General features: G+C 44.2%; 1 protein-coding gene across 3 annotated transcripts in view; it reads left to right on the top strand.

Moving 5' to 3' along the window:
• The window catches only part of SFMBT2 (Scm like with four mbt domains 2), a 189652-nt gene that overhangs the window by 52352 nt on the left and 117832 nt on the right, over nucleotides 1-19468 (top strand). Inside the window, exon 1 of one of the 3 annotated variants that reach the window (XM_073328828.2) lies at nucleotides 6641-6754. The exons of the other annotated variants lie outside the window; for them this stretch is intronic. The gene's annotated coding sequence lies outside the window, so the exon portion shown is untranslated. Of the gene's footprint in view, nucleotides 1-6640; nucleotides 6755-19468 lie in introns of those variants that run through there. 3 annotated transcript variants of the gene reach the window in all.

The raw sequence follows: 19468 nt of genomic DNA on the forward strand, positions 1-19468 counted from the left end.
TTTTATTATGTGGCTTATAATCAATGCGGTAAGAAAATATATAGTGCTGTAAACTAAATCATGAAATGCCAGGGTCAAGGGGTAAGAGGATTTATCGACTGCTATAATAGAAAATAATGATTGTTATATAACTAGAGGCATTTGCTCTTCAGGGAAGGGTTGGAATCTTTTCCTGGTGCTGGCTACTTCCATGTGCACGGTTTAGCTTGGGTGGCCAAATTCTGTGCTGATGTACAGTTCAGTGTTCAGCATTTGTACTCCTGTGCCCCGTTTGTACCCTGTGCCCCCTTTGTACCCTGTGTAGTGCAGTGCCAGGCAACTATTGGGGTTGCGTAGGGCAAGGGTCCCCAACGCAGTGCCCGGGGGTGCAATGGTACCCACCAGGGCAGTTGTGTGTGCCTGCAGGACACCGCCCCGCCGACATGCTGCCACCTAGTGTGGCCGCCGGAGAACCGCCCGCCGAAATGCTGCCGAGAAGTGTTACCGTTTCTCGGCTACATTTTGGCGGCGGGGTGTCTGGCGCCCGCCACAGTCTTCTGGGAATAGGAATGTGTTATTCCCACAGAAAGGTTGGGGACCACTGGAGTAGGGTATAGGTCAGGGTAGGTGCTGAATTCAGGCTGCTCGCTCGAAAAAGTGTGGTGGAAACTGTTTTATTTTTTTTTTTTTTTTTCTTCATTGAATGAACAAACTTTAATGCACAGATGATGGGTAACAACTTTCCAAAGTTCCTAAGTCTCATTTCCTTGGAACTTAGGAGCTGAAATACTTGAGAGGATCTGGGCATCAGTAACTTAGGGTTAGGCCCACAAAGGGACTTAGGCATTTTGCAGTGCTAAGTGGTGCAACACCTAACTCTTAGGTGCCCTGCTGCCCAGTGGAATTTACAGCTCTGAGCTAGGCTCCCAGGCTCCCTATACAATGCATAGGGGAGAGTTAGGTGCCTAAGAACAGGATTCTGAGAAGCCAGCATGCTGAGCAGGGAGCTGCCTAAGGTAGCCAGTAGATAATGCTAAGGAGAGGGGTGGGCTTAGGGCCCATATCCTCAAAGGTACTTAGGTACCCAGTTAGGCCCAAGGAAGGCACCTGCTTCTGCTTAGGATTCATAGCTGTGAACCTTCTCCTGGAGTTATGTGGCTCAGCCAGGTCCTCCCTTTCTCATGAAAATCGAGACAGCCAATTGCCCTTCTATGGGAGCTGTGGGTTCAAATCCCTGCTCTGCCTGCTTAGAGGCAGGGATTTGAATGCAGGTCTCACAGTTGAGTGCTTTAATCACTGGGCTGCAAAGTTATACACACACACTCTCTCTGGCCGCATGACTATTAATTATACAAAGTGGAACAGCTTCAACAGAAGAGATGGAGAGACTGTCCCAGAATACCCAGTAAACTGGTGTTCAGGGCACTCTGCTGGGAGGTGCGAGACCTGGGGCCAAGTCCCTGCTTCAAATCAGGCAGTGTGGGGCCGCAATCCTGGATCTCCCATGTGATTCTCCCCACCTCTGGGCTGTTGGATATAATCACACTTACGCCATCTCTGTGCCTCCCCAGTTGTCTTGTGCAGGTTAGGCATGCTCAGGGCACGCTATCAGATCAGGCCCTGCAGGTGAGACGGGTGGAGAAGGCCCAGTTTGTGAATCCTGCCAGGGCTGAGGAGTGAGCTACGCAGCTGAGCAGCTCAACAGCAGCAGGGCTTGTGCAGTTTTGCACATGCCCACTGGCAGAAATGTAGGCACCATAGGGACTTTATTGGTGGAAATTTAGGCTTCTAGGGAATTTAGGTGCCTGCAAGGTAAGGCAGAAGCTGAGGATCTATGGGACTGTTAGACTTAGGCACCTAGCAGACTTAAAAGTTAATGGACTTTAGGCTCCTAGGTGACCAAGTCACTTGGGGCTCAGGTTCCAAAATCACTTAGGTGCTTTTGAAATATTACCCGTTGCCTGTTGGATTCAGTCCTGGGGTCATTACTCATTTTTTTTACTCTAGCCCTGATCCTGGAAAGAACATAAAAAGCCAGGTTTTCAGAAGTGCTCTGTTCCCACTTAGGCACTTTACTGAAGTGGCCAGGATTTAAAAAATATGCAGCCCCTGACGCCTCCCATCGAGAACACTGGGAGCTGCTGGGTGCGGAGCACTCTTGAAGATCTGGCCAGTAGTGTGTGCGTAACTTCACGCATGTACCCCTGGGCTTAAAGTCCTGCTTCTGCTTCAATGCTTTGCTGGCTCGGTGAGTGCATCCGTCCTTACTTTGTCAAACTCCTATTGAAATCAGACGGAGCTTTGGTTGGGAAAGGGCTGCAAGATAAGCCCCCTGTATTTGGTACAAGAGAAATTGCTATTTTATACGACGTTCCCAAAAGTTTTTTGTGTTCTTAGCATCACACCCTATTTCACTATCATGCCTTCTAAAAAATTAATTTAATCTCCATATTTAATGAGAGCAGCCAGCATTTTAAGGGCCCTCTCATGCACTCCTTGATCTGAGCTGGAATTCCTGCTGCTTATGAAATGCAGGATTGGGCCGTCACTGCAAAGAGAAGTGCAAGCAGCATGGCCGTGGGCCAGCCATTAAGATTTGATTTCATTCAGTAGTTGATGGGCTCTGTTTAATAAGCAAATCTGCAAAGACACACTTGTTAAACTGGCAGAACGGCTGCACTGGGACTGTATTGTGTTCTGCTTACCAGAAAGAACTGATCAGTGCTAGTCTTACATGTAAAAGTAATACCACATTACAGCACCACAAAATGAAAAAGGAGATTATGAATTTCATTAGAGGGGAGTGAATGGGTTTGTTCAGCTTAGCAAATCAATAGGGCTTGATTTAATCTTCGGCGCATACAGCGCTTCCAAGGGGCAGCTGCCAAATAATTATTGTTTATGATCCCAATATAAGGAAGTAGTTTAATTTACTGCCTGTTACATTATTATGTATGGGGAGGCGTTAACTTTGCATCATGGTGCCCGTGAGCATAATATGAAGTCACGTTATGCCTTGTAGTGACATTATGATGTGATGCACTGGAACAGAATGTGTGGCAGCCGGACGTGTGCTGACTCTGCTGGTTTTCTCAGTGTGGACATTGCAGCACAGGGGGTGACCTTGGCTAGCCATCCAAGTATGGACCCAGGAGCTCTAGAAGGCTGCTCGCTTGCCTGTACTTCCACATCTACAATGAGCCTGAGCAGGAGTTTGTCTGCCCGGGCTGGGAGGCACACACCCTTCCAGCTGCAGTGTAGACATAACCTGTGTGTCTCCCTGTCCCCCATCCTCCCCACTCCTTACTGTAGAAAATCAAAGGAGTAAAATTAGTTACTTCAAGTCTTGCCATTAATTATATTTTTCTCCTTACAAATTGGTGTGTAATTTGAATTGCAAACTCAACTTTCCTGGCAGAATAGCTCTGTTTACCATTCAAATCAAAATGAAAATTATTTAAATGAATTAATATAAAACTCATTTGAATGAACCGATGTTTATTCATGAACTTGCAGAAGAAAGTGTGAAGACATCCTTATGGTCTATAGCTACATTGCTGAGCGGCTCTAAAGTCCCATCCTGGGACAGATTGTTTTTTGTATTGCAATTTAACCATTGACATAAACCAATGCTGCCTAATGCAGGTAAATTTTGCCTCTTGTGTTTTTACCCCTCTGCATAAAGCCTGAGCAAATATGATTTGCCTGGGGAACAACTGAATGCCCATTGAAAACAATGGGATTTTGACTTCAGTGGGTTTAGACCGTAAGTGGGTGGCACAGAACCTAATCCTCAAATCATGGGCAGGGCACACTGTAGGGCCGTTCAGCAGTTGCTGTTCCAGTCTCCAGATTGGAATGGGGCCACAACCCGTGCTCAGTCATTAAGAGTGGGTTTATGGATCTGGGAGATCATAGCTCCTTGACCATGACCCTGGTTAGTCACTGGGTCTGAGCCTGAGTCTGAGAGATTTATGTGTAGACTGAAGGGGGGCTTCGGATCAAGCCTGAGTCAGAGCCTGGGCTTACATTGCAGTGTAGACATACCCCAAACCTCCCCTTCACTTTGGCCTATGTGGAACTGATGCAGAACTCAGCTGCTCCTCGTGGTCTCCTCATGGACCACCTTCCTTTCTGCTGCAGAACTGACCTGGGTTTTCCAATGGCCTTGGACTCCCTAGGTGAATTTTATGCCCTACAATGTAATAGCTGCAAGCGTATCCTGGACTATTTTCTGAAGAGTTAAAAAATAATTTGTGGTTTGCTGAACTTCCATTACTAATAACGTCTTTAATTGTGAAAGAAAATCGGCCTCCCCCCGCCCCTAGCCATTTGTCTCCATGTGCTGTTTCCCTCTCTTGATGACAGTTGGGTTCCCGAACACATTTACAGTCAGGTAGAAGAGCCCCACACAGAACTTGACAAGCGTAGTGGCTAAATTATGCATTGTGAAACGCGCAGAGAGCAGCAACGTCTTTTGATTGACATCTGGTTTTTGTACAGATTGCAGATTTACAGCTAGGCCAACAGAGCAGCGTTTCCTCTGGCATTATCTTAATGCCTTCTGGGATGCACTGAAGACACTGGAGGACAAGATTATTGTGTACACTTTGTGATGGACCCAGGCCAGTTGGGTACAGCAGAATAGCAGAAGGCGGATATAATGGCTACTGGGTTAACCGTTTTCTGTTCCCTGACTGACCAGAGCAGGGGCTGCTCCAGCCTAATGAGAACACCTGACTCCAATTAACCTGCAAAGGGTCAGGTGAGGCAATTAAGCTAATGTGACCACCTGACTCTAATTAAGGTCCCTCTGATAATATCGAAGGGCTCACTCCAGTCAGGCAGAGAGGAGCCAAGGAGCTAGAGGAGAGGAAGTGTGGCTGAAGGGCTGGTTAATGAAAACACCCTCAAGTCATTAGTAAGGGAGCCCTAAGGTAAGGGAGAAGCAGGAGAGCTGTGGGGAAGTGGCCCAGGGAAATGTAGCAACTCTGGCAGTGAAAGGTTGACTGCCAACAGCTGCTACCATTAGGGTCCCTGGGCCGGAACCCGGAGTAGAGGGCTGGCCTGGGTTCCCCTGAACCCACCACTATAGAAACACCTCCTGGGAGGGGAAAACAGGCCCCTGTCAGGACAGGAGGCTAAACTGTTTTGGCATGAGGCTGTAGGGAGCAACAGAGACTGTGGGAATTCTCTCACCAACCTCCATTGCTGGCTCATGGTGAAAAGGGCTCAGTAGACTGTATCCCTGACCCTAGAGAGAGAAGGGCTACATGGAGGGTTGCAGTGAGCCTCTGAAGCTAGCATAAACCGTCTGGAAGTGCGGAACCCACAGGGACAAGGTTGGTGCTCTTCCACAACTTGTAATTGCTGGGATAGTTTTGCCTTACCATTATTGGCAGACAGCAATTCAAGGAGGGCCGGATTCTCCTTCCCTATTGTAAATCCATGCCATGATGAGCTTGATTCTGTTCTTGGTTACAACAGTGTAAATTGGAAGTAGCACCAGTAAAATCAGGGGACTTATAAAGGAGTCAGTGAAGAAGAGAACCAGGCCTGTTTTCTGATATTGGGATATGTTGATATCGGGATGTAAAACTTGAGGAACAATCCCTCTCCCCCATAGAATTCTAGAAGGATCAATGTGCTCCTGTTAACTCATAAGCCTGCACTTCTGATTAGGTTCAGCAAGCCTCCTTTTCTAGCAAGATTTGCTTGCTTGGGTAGAGTTAAAACTCAAAGGCCTGATCCTGGGTGGTGCTGAGCCCCACCAAACCCCAAATACATCAGTGGGCACTGTGGATGCTCCACATCCTGCAGGATTGGGCCTCTCAGGCAAACATGCCACTAGGCTATAATGGAAATAGCGTTGTTTGTGGGTGTTTTCCTGCTTAACTTGCATTAGATTAATTTGTGACTTTCCCTCCATGAAGAAAAGGAGTACTAGTGGCACCTTAGAGACTAACCAATTTATTTGAGCATAAGCTTTCGTGAGCTACAGCTCACTTCATCAGATGCATACTGTGGAAAGTACGGAAGATCTTTTTATACACACAAACCATGAAGAAAATGGGTGTTTACCACTACAAAAGGTTTTCTCTCCCCCCACCCTACTCTCCTGCTGGTAATAGTTTATCTAAAGTGATCACTCTCCTTGCAATGTGTATGATAATCAAGGTGGGCCATTTCCAGCACAAATCCAGGTTTTTTCCCCCCCCCTCCCCACCAATGGTGAAGGCATAATTCACTTATGGCGTGATCCCAAGCGCTTTATTCATGCAGAACAGGATCGGACTCGTGCAGCAGCAAAATAGATTGTCTTGTAATTCTAAACTACATTGCTAGTTCAGTTGAAGTTCATTCACACATCCTACCTCTTACCTACTACTGGACTAGTGCTAAGGTCTTATTTAAGATGCTAAGGTACAAAAGAAAGCTTTACTTCATCCTTGCTCAGGGGGAAAAAAATTGCTTTGATTTTCATGAGAACTCTTTGACTGAATAAGACCGTCAGTATTTGTCTCTGAGAATATATTCCTAGGACCCCATTTTGCCTTTTGAGATTATTGGAGGTACAAGTCAAGGGAGAATTTGGTCCATTCTAAGGGTATGTCTTCTCTACCCGCCGGATCTGCAGGCAGCGATCGATCCAGCAGGGATCGATTTATCCTGTCTAGTCTAGACGCGACGAATCGACCCCCGAGCGCTCTCCCGTTGACTCCTGTACTCCAGCGCCGCGAGAGTACTCCTGTACTCCAGCAGTCGACTCACCACGGTAAGTCATAGAATCATAGAAACATAGAATACCAGGGTTGGAAGGGACCTCAGGAGGTCATCTAGTCCAACCCCCTGCTCAAAGCAGGACCAATCCCGAATTTTTGCTCCCGATCCCTAAATGGCCCCCTCAGGGATTGAACTCTCAACCCTGGGTTTAGCAGGCCAATGCTCAAACCACTGAGCTATCCCTTCCCCCCGACTGAGCTATCCCTCCCCCGTTATTCACGTAGCTGAAGTTGCGTAGCTTTAGATTGATCCCTCCCTTAGTGTAGACCCGGGCTAAGAAGTTATTCATGGCCGGAGAGATGATCATCAGGGCTTTTCAGCGAGACTGACACACAGCTATTTCTGTATTTTGTGAAAATGCAGGGGCCCATTTTTTGGCTTCAGTTACATCCATTGCCGTCGTTGGTGTCAGCTGGTGTAACTGGTGATGCCGTTTGGCCCATTAGCTTAATGGTAACCTCATCATAACCAATTCAGAACTAGGATGCTCCCGCTGGCGATGCTTGTGTCTTCATGTCTGAGGTCAGAATTAGGCCTGTCATCAATCAGGGTGCACATTAATAGCCAAACTATTGGTTTCTATTGGTTTCAGTGGGTGGTTTGGCTGTGCAGGGAGTGGTAATTAAGGCCCCACGTAAGTATATGAGACGAGATAATGCCTCAGTGGGCAGCATTAATATATATTGTATCTTGATGAGTACGGGAAGGGTCGTTGACAGAGGCATATGTTGCGTAGAGTCATTTCTCCTTAGCACCACGACATTCTGGTCAGCCATCACTGAGAGGCAGATGCATAGCCAACAGTGAGGCAATGGTCTGGGGGAAGCCCTGCCATGTCGCTGCCTCCTTGCACATGTCAGTGAGATTAGCAAGCTTTAGCACTCCTCTGTTCCACACACTAGGAGGAACCATGTGACCCTCTGAAACAAATCATTTCCATAATAGATTGCGGTGGTTCTGAGCCACCACCATCCTCCAAGCTCATCTCTCAGAACACGTAATCCTGGATGTTTTAAACCAAAAGCAAGCTCCCCATCCCCGAAGGAAATTAAACTTTAACTACGTTTGCAAGTTGATGTTGATAATGTTCCATAGAGATCAGATGCTTAGAGTGGAATTCTGCTCTTGGTTACACTGGAATGGAATAATTTAACTGATTTATGCTGGCATAATTGAGAGCAGGATTTAGCCCCAGTTTTGTAAAACTTTAACTCTTGTGCAAAGCTGAAATTACTTGCTGAGGATGTGGGGCCAGATCCTTTGCTGGTATAAATCAGCAGAGATGCAGGGATCTATGCCAACTTACACCAGCTGATAACTGGGCCATTGAATTGTAAAATGAAACTCAGACACCTACTTTGGCAAATCACAGCACCCAGTATTGGGGATAGTGCTAAAGAATTACACATTCTTTTATCTTTCCTGCCAAATCCTTGTTGGCTTATCCTATTAAAGCTGATTTTAGATTCCCTTAATGTTAATAGATTCCAGGATTTCTTTTTTTAAATACTGTAAATGGCTTTCTTAGTAAAATGTATTTATATGTGGTCTTAGAGTTGACTTCAGCTGAGTATTAATTATGCAGGAATGATGTTAACATAAATAACTAGTCAGCAAATAAACATCAATTAAATATTCTATTAGAATAGTCGGCAGCCTTATGCATTGGCACAGAATGATGAGCAGATGACTCTTAACGAGCTTTTAAAATGGTTTCAGAGGAACAGCCGTGTTAGTCTGTATTCGCAAAAAGAAAAGGAGTACTTGTGGCACCTTAGAGACTAACCAATTTATTTGAGCATGAGCTTTCGTGAGCTACAGCTCACTTCATCAGATGTTTACATCTGATGAAGTGAGCTGTAGCTCACGAAAGCTCATGCTCAAATAAATTGGTTAGTCTCTAAGGTGCCACAAGTACTCCTTTTTTTTTTTTTTTTTTAAAATGGTGTATTTCAAGTGAAGGGGGGAAAAACCCACTTTGCTGAAGAACAGTGCGGCAGGGCTGAAATTCACTGTAGTGTGAACTGTGTCTGTAGCCGCAATGGACACACAACAGCTGGGGATTGCTGGAGCACATCACACGCCAGCTACTCCCCCTGCTTGCCCCACCCCGACTCCCAATATGTGCAGGGAGCACACCAGAGGGACATTTCACACTGGGAGACACCAAGTTTACATCCGTTTTGTGGCATCTTGATATTGCCAGTGTTGGAAAAGGGGGCCTGGTCGAACATGAATTTTGTACTGTATAACTTATTGAGGGTAGAACACTAACTTTTTTTAACTGATCGATACGATCCCTAGTATGGACACAGCTATACTTGTGTAGTTAAAACAGTATGACTTCTGTATGCAGAGAAGGCCACAGTGTAAATGAGAATCAGACCCAGCATGATAACCTGACAAGAACCAAGCCTCATATAAACAGCCTGGAGGAGGACAAAAAAAAAAAAAATTTCCTGTTATATGACAAGTTATAAATATATAATGGTTGAAAACAATAGTGTGCACCTTTATGAAAGATTTAATGAATAAATATTTCATGCCCACATGGTGCTTTTTCAGCAGAGCATGGTTTAGGTAAAAAAGCAATAAACAAAGAACCACCTTCAGGGTTTGTTTAGGCTCTTAAATTAAACTAATTTAATCAACTTTTTCAGTCAAGCTTGATATTAGTTCATTTCTGTACACAGCACCTGGTTATTTCTTTCAGATACTCTTTTTTGTGTTTGGAAGATTTCAGTACAATTATTCATTTAATCCTGTTAGTATAATCTGAGTCACTGTTGTCAAGACAGATAACATGGGCCAGGTTTGCCCTTGCCATAAAACTCATGGAGTTGACCACAAGTTGGGCCAGGTCAACCTCTTAACCACAGGACCATCTTTCCTCCGTTCATCTGTTAGGCTGATATTTTTGGTACGTTACCTCCAAAGAGCTGTTAGGGAACTATAGATCATTTTGATCTATTTCTCTCTAGTTCATCAACATTAAAGTTTCTCTTTAAAAACTAATCTGTATGTATTTTTTGTTAGCAGTTATTTGACGAGAGGAAAGTCCCCTGCAACAGTATTGAATATGTTAATAAATGAGAATAGCACAGTTACTAAGTGTGGCTAGAAGTGGACTTTGCTGAAATTCCAAAGTCCCATCAACTAAAGAACATTACTCATTGGAGAGCCCTGGACAAGACTCTTAACTGTTTCCCAGGACTGAGTAACGGGGTGTAAAATTAGCGGTCGAGACCCTGCAGTTTCAATGTCTGCTTCCAACAATGCTAGTCACAGGAAAGGGGGCAATGGCACCGGAGTTAGTATGACTTGACAGCTTGTTCCATAAATAAAAGATTCAAGTTGTATTATAGGAAAGCCTACCTCCAAACACCCAGAAGCTCTGTCCCTCCACACCAGGCATGCTGCAATAGCAAGCAAGAGGGACAGTCTCTCTTGTTAGCACGCCCAGCCCCCCAGCGCTGATTTATTTCTCCACCAGCTGCTCTGAGCTGAAAGCGAGGGGTGAATGTCCACTCTTACAGCTTCCCTTTGCTTCCCCTCAGAAGACATTTTTCTGTGGGGAAGCAAAGAAATCTGCAGATAACATGAATTCTGCGCCTGTGCAATGGCACAGAATTCCCCCAGAAATATTGTTTAGGTGCCTAGATATGGACTTGGGGGCCGAGCTTTAGGCAGCTATTTTTTTTTTCAACCCTTGGCCCTAGGTCTGTACGTTTAAGTTGCCCTTCGACATCCTCCATATATTCAGAGCAAAACCATATGTGAAAAGTTAGAGCAGCCCATTATGTGTGTGCTTAAGGATGTTTAGGGAGTAGTTTTTTAAGAGATGTTATTATTTGTATTGCAGTTGCTCTTGTCATGGACCAGGACCCCATTGTGTTAGGTGCTGTATAAACACTGACCAAAAAGATGGTCTCTGTTCCAAGAAGCTTACAATTTAAGTATAAGACAAGGGGAACAAATGGGTACAGATGGATAGAGGAGTAACAACATCTTATCGCAAAGAGGGTAAAACAGACTTTCCACACTCAGAACTTTGGATATGCCAGGTATGACGTTCTAAAGCAAAGTCTGTTTTGAGTTCTTATACTAATGACCTATATCTGACGTGGAGTATGCTCAGACATAATGGCGATGGGGCGGCCAAATAAAACCCTAAGCTAGATAAATAGAAAAATTGTATTGGATAATATTTTAACTGGTGCAAAAAGCTTTTCCTTTACATGGGCAGTTTACCCAACACAGAGCTGGAGGGACTTTTACAAAACCCTCTTTGAAAAAAAACAAAAACAAAAAAAAAAGAAATTCCAAATGGTAATTTAGGGGGAAATGACCAAGTGACACAAAGTAGGAGTTTTAGATTGGAGATGCCATCTCAGCCTTAAGTATAGACTTCAGTAGTTAATACAATGATATATTAATAAGATGGTGACTGACCCTTAAATATATTACCTGCTGAGACTGGGCTAGATCCTCAGCTGGTGTAAATCAGTACATCTCTACAAGTCAGTGTGGAGAGGGTGTTACTATGATGGTGAACTCCTTCTGTTGGCATATGCAGCCTCTCCACTAGGGGGCTCTGCCAGCATAGCTATACTTGTATAGCTATATTGGCAAAGCTGGTGTAATGTAGGCAAGCCCTAACTGTCCTGACTTAAAAAGAAACTATGATGAAATCTTTCAGAGTAACAGCCGTGTTAGTCTGTATTTGCAAAAAGAAAAGGAGGACTTGTGGCACCTTAGAGACTAACCAATTTATTTGAGCATAAGCTTTCGTGAGCTACAGCTCACTTCATCGGATGCATACTATGGAAAGTGTAGAAGATCTTATTATATACACACAAAGCATGAAAAAATACCTCCTCCCACCCCACTCTCCTGCTGGTAATAGCTTATCTAAAGTGATCACTCTCCTTACAATGTGTATGATAATCAAGGTGGGCCATTTCCAGCACAAATCCAGGGTTTAACAAGAACGTCGGGGGGGGGAGGGGGGGAGGAAAAAACAAGGGGAAATAGGCTACCTTGCATAATGACTAAGCCACTCCCAGTCTCTATTCAAGCCTAAGTTAATTGTATCTAATTTGCAAACGAATTCCAATTCAGCAGTTTCTCGCTGGAGTCTGGATTTGAAGTTTTTTGTTGTAAAATAGCTACTTTCATGTCTGTAATCGCGTGACCAGAGAGATTGAAGTGTTCTCTGACTGGTTTATGAATGTTATAATTCTTGACATCTGATTTGTGTCCATTTACTCTTTTACGTAGAGACTTTACACATTGTAAGGAGAGTGATCACTTTAGATAAGCTATTACCAGCAGGAGAGTGGGGTGGGAGGAGGTATTTTTTCATGCTTTGTGTGTATATAATAAGATCTTCTACACTTTCCACAGTATGCATCCGATGAAGTGAGCTGTAGCTCATGAAAGCTTATGCTCAAATAAATTGGTTAGTCTCTAAGGTGCCACAAGTACTCCTTTTCTTTTTATGATGAAATCAGGACTGAATAGAAACAAGGAAGGGTGAATGAGACTCTCCCTTCTCCTGGAAGGCTGGCCAGCTTTATACCATCTTTTTTTCTCACCTCTCCCCATTTCTGGTAGGGATTGTTTTTGGTAGACTAGGCCGTATTAATTCTCATAGTGTCCATGTAGCTGAGCTGAGAGAGAAACCAGAGTTCTGCATACTAATCTCATCACTAAAGTCCCATCTTTCCTTACATTTAGAACAACACCCCTTTGGCTTCTGTTTTCTGCTGGCAAGGATCAATAAAATGCCTGCAGGCCTGGATTGGTATGGTGCAACTAGCAGGAACCGCATTTCCGGTTGACAATGGCTGGACACTTAGGGCAAACTTTTAGCATCCAAACTTGGCATCTGATTTTCGCAAGAGGTCAGCTCCTGTTTAGGCACCTCAGTAAGGGTCAAAGTTCAGCTCCCAACACCCTCTTTTGAAAATCTGGTCACTCCTGTGCTCCTTTGGAAAATCTGGCCCAAAGTGCTCTGAGACCTTGTGCTTGTTGTATGACTATTGTATGGTGATTTGCTGGCTTTATTAGTCTTACTGTTATCTGCTTCTTCCCTCTCCCCACCCTTCCACATTTGTTTGCTTCATCCACCTCTTGTAACTTGTCATCACCTACATAGTGAGCTTTTTGGGCCAGTGGCTATCTTGGTACGGCTTCTCTGTATAGCACCTAGCACAATGCAGCCTTGATCTGGGTTGGTGTGTCTAAGTATTTCTGCAAGACAAATAATAAATAACAGTTAATAATGACAGTCATACCTAGCTCTTGTATAGCACTTTTCATCTGGAGATCTCAAAGTGCTTTACAAGGGAGGTCAGTATCATTAGCCTCCTTTTACAGATGGGGAAACTGAGGCACAAAGAGGGGACTTGCTCAGGGTCACCCAGCAATTTAGTGGCAGAGCTAGGAATAGAAGCCGGGTCTCAGGTTATGTGCAGAAAGTCTATTCTGTAGGGATGGAGCTGAGCTGTACATTCGGGGCCCAGAGGCAGACCTGATCTCTTCCGAAGTTTGGGAGCGATTTTTGATCCTGGGATTGATAGTTCAAGCCCATTTCTAGGCTCAAGAGAGGAAAATGGACTTTAGCAAGCGCAAAAGGTGACATAATAGAATATTTCTTTGGTGATATGATGAGGATGATTGTGAATTTACATCCTGCACATAAGATGTAGGGCATCTCCTGGGGCCTGGCTGTGCCATTAATTTCAGAAAGGACGTGTATTGAATGTTCATAAGGCCCTCCACATTCTGATTTGTGTTGCTTACATCACACGTCCATGGGACACTAAAACAATTTAAATGGGATTTGATCATTAGACGCTAGGCAGTAGAATTCAGATTAATCACAGAATATGCTGCAAAGTGAGCTTTTTCCACGTATTTCTGATTTTACAAGGGGTCGAGAGAAGGTGACAAATGAAACCAGGCTTATTAGTTATTTGCTTAATGAGGATGTGGCGGAGCCATGGATTAGGATTAAATCATAAAACAGGACATAAACATTCAGCTCCCGGCTCTGCTAGTGACTTACTGCGTGAACCCAGTGAGGTAGCTAGCTTTTATCATCTCTCTTTTAAAGATGGGGAAACTGAGTCATGGAGCAGTTGAAGCTTAAATTTTTTCAAAGGGTTTCCTCTACTTATGGATTCCTCAGTTTTGGATGTCCAGTCTGAGACAAGTAGGGCCAAATTTTCAGAGATGCTGGACCCCCCACGACTCCAATAGGAGCTACAGGTGCTTGTGTAACCCACTTGTGAGTGTGTGTTACAGGTTCTGCCAATACACAGAGGATGTGAGTTGTTACAGCCCCACCTACAGAGTCTTGAGCTGAAGCAACTCGCTGGTTTAGCTCGGGAGATCCCTGCTTCAGTCGCGGGTGTGTCAGCCAGGAGGTCAGTCGCTACACTCGCACCTCTGAAAGTTAGGCTCTACGTGTCTCAGACTAGGTACCTAAAAATCAGGTGTGCTTTAGGCTGAAGTGACTTGCGCTACAGGTCACATAACAGGTCGGGAGCACAGCCAGGAACCTGTGCATTCTGCCTCAGAATACAGTGTTTCAGCAACTAGACAAGGCTGTCTTTTGCCCTGTGGGATTCTACACAGAGTCTTGGAGACTGTTCTCTGTTCGGAAGGTTTTCTTTTGATCCCTGTTCTGGTTTTCATATTTGTTCTTCTGTGTTCTTTTAAATGATCCATTCGCATATAATGTGCTATATGCTTCCTCTCATCAGTCATTCTTGTGGTTTTTGTTTCTTTTTTTTCTGTAGCAACTGGAGTATGAAAGTGAATAGAACAGCTTTGAAATGTCAGAATTATATATCTGTATGCAGTGTTGTTGTAGCCGTGTTGGTCTCAGGCTATTAGGGAGACAAGGTGGCTGAGGTAATATCTTTGATTGGACCAACTTCTGTTGGAGAGAGAGACAAGCTTTCAAGCTACACAGAGCTTTTCTTCAGGTCTGGGAAGGGTATTCAGAGGGTCGCAGCTAAATTAAAAGTCAACAGATAGTTTAGCATAAATAATTAGCACATATTTTAAGGGAGCCTTCAAGATAAATGACAGGTTTCAGAGCAGCAGCCGTGTTAGTCTGTATCTGCAAAAAGAACAGGAGTACTAGTGGCACCTTAGAGACTAACTAATTTATTTGAGCATAAGCTTTCGTGAGCTACAGCTCACTTCATCGGATGCGTGAGCTGTAGCTCACGAAAGCTTATGCTCAAATAAATTGGTTAGTCTCTTAGGTGCCACAAGTACTCCTGTTCTTTTTTCAAGATAAATATGTCCTAACTACTTATGCTAAATTATCTGTTCAACCTTGTATTTATCTGTGACACTTTCCCACACCTGAAGCAGAGCTCTGTGTAGCTCCAAAGCTTGCCTCTCTCACCAACAGAAGTCGGCCCAATAAAAGATATTCCCTCACCCACCTTGACTCTCTAAAATTATATATGTTATTTGTGGCTCTCCATTGTAGGCACTGGATATGGCCAGGAATAAAGGTGATTGTGCAGCAAGGTAGTTTGATTTTTTGCATAAGAACATTGCACTGCTGAACATTTGATACATTTTATGGAGCTGTTGCCAAAGAGTGGCTTTCAGAATATGGCTGTGGATTTAGCAGTCAGAAAAGGCATTTGGTGTTAGAGATAATTGGATAGAGTTTGCTGAGGTGAGGTCAGTGCCTGGGGCATGGTATTTGTACTTTAATGGCATTCCTTTACCAAATGTTCTCTAATTTTCAGATGTTGTTCTGGGGCAGAATCAACAAGGGGCTGGCCTGATAGAATGGGTAGGACATAAATGTGCTGCTCTTCTTCACAAGCAGAGATAAGTCCAGGCTTTTGCAATTGGATGAGGATCAGGCAGAGTTCATGTCTGGATTTGGGTTAGGTTCTGGCTAAGTTTTCCCTTCAAATCACCCAGCACAGCCAAACTCTTTCTACAGTGACTCATTCTCCGACACTAGCCTCCTGGATAAAATGTATGTGGAATATTTGATGTGATATAAGCTTTTATTGCAATTGAATGGTCACGTTACTCATGACTGGGACAGCCACAAATGGCTTATGTAAGGCATCCCCAGGAGTTAGCTTCTGCTACCCTTTTCCTCAAGTTGAGCTTATTCTAACTCCATAGGTAATAATCAAGGTAGATTTTCAGAATCTGCCCCAAATGAGTGTTCATAAAACCTTGATATCATCCTACACCACTGTGTATTTTGCATATGCCACATGTCTTACAGAGAAACAATTTGGGGATGTTTGAGAATTTTACAGATGTTGATTGGGACTGTCTCTTTGGATCCCTCCACCTCTCAGGCAGAAAAGGTCACCAAAAATGCTTCTTACCGTTTGCACACAGGAAGGATGTTACACCCTGTAGGACTGCCCCAGGCTGTAGGACTGCAGCACATTCTACAAGAGGCTACACCTTCAAACTACTGTTACCTCTTTTTGACTAATGGTTAGCTAAAATTCAGGGTCTTGCTGGTTTGTTTACATTAGGAGAAATTGATGACGGAGCCGAGTGTTTCTTTGAGGCAATTTTGTTTGTCTGAAAGAACTAGGGCTATCAAGCGATTAAAAAAATTAATGGTGACTAATTGCACTGTTAAACAACAATAGAATACCATTTATTTAAATATTTTTTGATGTTTTCTACATTTTCAAATATATTCAGTTATAACACAGAATACAAAGAGTACAGTGCTCACTTTGTATTTATTTTTTACTACAAATATTTGCCCTGCAAAAAACAAAAGAAATAGTATTTTCAGTTCACCTAATGCAAGTACTTTTGACTTGGGAATGGAATTTAGGGCCTGATCCAACTTGTGTTGAAGGCAGTGGAAAGTCTTCAGTGGGACTTGGATCGCAATGAGCCAGCAAACTTCACTGGAGTGATGCCAGCTGTGAGTTTGTTCCCTGAACGCCTTGAGAGCCTGAGTTTATTTTCTAACATGCTGAATTAACTTTCCATCTCTGAAAGCGAAGCTGGGTAAAAATCCAAGTTATACATTATAAAAAAGGGTCCTGAACAAATCAAGTGCCAAATTCTGATCTGTTACACTGGTGTAAATCTGGATTAACTCCATTGTGCATCAGTGGAGGTGCTCTGGATTTACACAAATCAGGATCTGGCCCCAAAACAGGAGCTCTGCTACAGGACCCCGAACATCGTATCTTGTCCACGAATTGACCATCTGTTCTTGTGTTTTTTTAAATAAGTGCAGTTCAGTGGGACTATTTTCTTTGCCTTTGATGGTATTTGCACTCTGAGTCTGATCTCACTCACATTGGTTACTAGGGTAATTAACCAATGGGAAAGCTTCCAAGAGAAGTGGTAAATTCTCTATCACATGGAGTGTTTCAATGAAGATTGGATGCTTTTCTAAATCATCTCCACTGTGACCACAAGTCACTGGGGTCAAAGCAGCAATCATTGGGTGAAATTCTCTGGCCTGTGTTATGCAGAAGGTCAGAGTAGCTGATCATAATGGTCCCTTCTGGCCTTAAAATCTCTGGGTGAAATCCTGGCCCCAATGACATCAAGGGTTCTCCATCACTGGCAATTTTTAAATATTGGGTGTCTTTCTGAAAGATCTGCTGTAGATCAAACAGGAATTAATTCAGGGAAGTCCTCTGGCCTGTGTCCTGGAGGTCAGATTAATTGATCACAGTGGTCCCTTCTAGCTCTAAGTTTGAAACTATATGCTATGAAATCAGTGGCAAAACTCTTTCGCTTCATTGAAGCCACGATGTCACCCTAGAAATCTAGGTTTTACACTGGTGTAACTCATTTTACTTCACTGGATCTACTCTACATGCACACAGGTTGTAACCAGGAACATAATCTGGCACTTGAGATTTTGTTTTAGTGCTACAGGTTTTCTTTCTCTTTTATTGTGTATGCACACCACAATATTGTCATGTACACCCCAAACAGAAAAATCAACCTGCATTTGTCACAGAGCAGGCTTATGTCTGCAAATACAAGAGAATAGGTAATCAACCAGAATATGACAGCATGTTCATGCCCGTGGAAGATCTTTTGTGTCAGCGAGTAAATTGCCTAGAGGCTGCTCTCCTGTGTTCATGGCTGAGTACGCAAGGTCAGTATAATGGAGCTGTTGCTGTTATTTAATGTTACCTAATCTGTATGATGATGATTAAAAATTGTCTGCCAAATGATGAAATTAACGTTGATGCATCAGGGGACAGGGACAGTAACTGCTGTAGAAGTTTCACACTGTCAGTGCATTAGGTGTCTCCTCTTGCAGCCACTGGGAGGCGCTGATCGCTCTCAGTTTACAGGTAGGGACAGGCTGGTCATTTGCAGCAGGGGCTTTTCTCCTTCCTCCCATTTTAAGTTGATTGGATGAGTTTGTAGAAATTGGAATTGGTAAAGGCCCATTAGAGGATCCTGCCCATCTCCCTGCAATTGCAGCATTCGTAGACTCATAGACTTTAAGGTCAGAAGGGACCATTATGATCATCTAGTCTGACCTTCTGCAGAATGCAGGCCACAGAATCTCACCCACCCACTCCTGTAATAAACCCCTAACCTATGTCTGAGCTATTGAAGTCCTCAAATCGTGGTTCAGAGACTTCAAGGTGCAGAGAATCCTCCAGCAAGTGACCCTTGCCCCACGCTGCAGAGGAAGGTGAAAAACCCCCAGGGCCTCTGCCAATCTGCCCTGGAGGAAAATTGCTTCCCTACCCCAAATATGGTGATCAGCTAAACCCTACGCATGTGGGCAAGACTCACGAGCCAGACACCTAGGAAAGAATTCTCTTTGTTCCCTATGGTATATTTTACTTGGGTTTCACCCTGTCTGATTTTAAGTCCCACTTATTGTGGCTTCTGCTATTTCACCTGGTGGAGACCAGTTCATAGAATCATAGAATATCAGGGTGGAAGGGACCTCAGGAGGTCATCAACCCCCTGCTCAAAGCAGGACCAATCCCTATTTTTTGCCCCAGATCCTAAATGGCCCCCTCAAGGATTGAGCTCAGAACCCTGGGTTTAGCAGGCCAATGCTCAAACCACTGAGCTATCCCTCTCCCAAGTTCAAGTATGATGGTAGGCAGGCAATTGAAACCGAAGCGGGCGGTCTCACAGCAACAGCCAGGGAGGAGGGGGATCTGTGGGGGAATGTTCTCATGCAAGCCAGGGAGAGGGGTCTGGAGAGCCTCCTCTAACTTTAGCTTCCCTGTTTATTCCTTTGCTCCTTAACCTTGGAGAGGGAGGACTGAGGACTGACGGATAGGCCAGGTGTCATCAGATCTGTTCCCATGCTCAGTTTGCCCTCTTGTAACCCAAGCATGACAATCCCCACCTTGGTGATGCGCGTTGTGAGCTCAGGACAAACAATGCTGCAGAACACGTGCTAACTAAGTATTACTGCGCCTGCTTATCGTGCATCGGAGACTTAAAAATGAGCACTTTTTATTGATCGTAACAGACATACTTAAAATCGCATGCACGTGTCGAAAGTAGGAAATGGCTCAGTGGCGTCAAAAATGTACCTTTACGATGAGGAGTACTATGGCAGCAGCACTTAAAGGCAATCCCGGCTCTGTTGTACAAGGCACTGGACATACACATAATAAGAGACTGCTCCTGCCCGGAGTAGCTCACAATTCCCATAGACAAAGGGTGGGGA

This window comes from Lepidochelys kempii, chromosome 1 (genome assembly GCF_965140285.1).
Source record: "Lepidochelys kempii isolate rLepKem1 chromosome 1, rLepKem1.hap1, whole genome shotgun sequence".
NCBI lineage: Eukaryota > Metazoa > Chordata > Testudines > Cheloniidae > Lepidochelys > Lepidochelys kempii.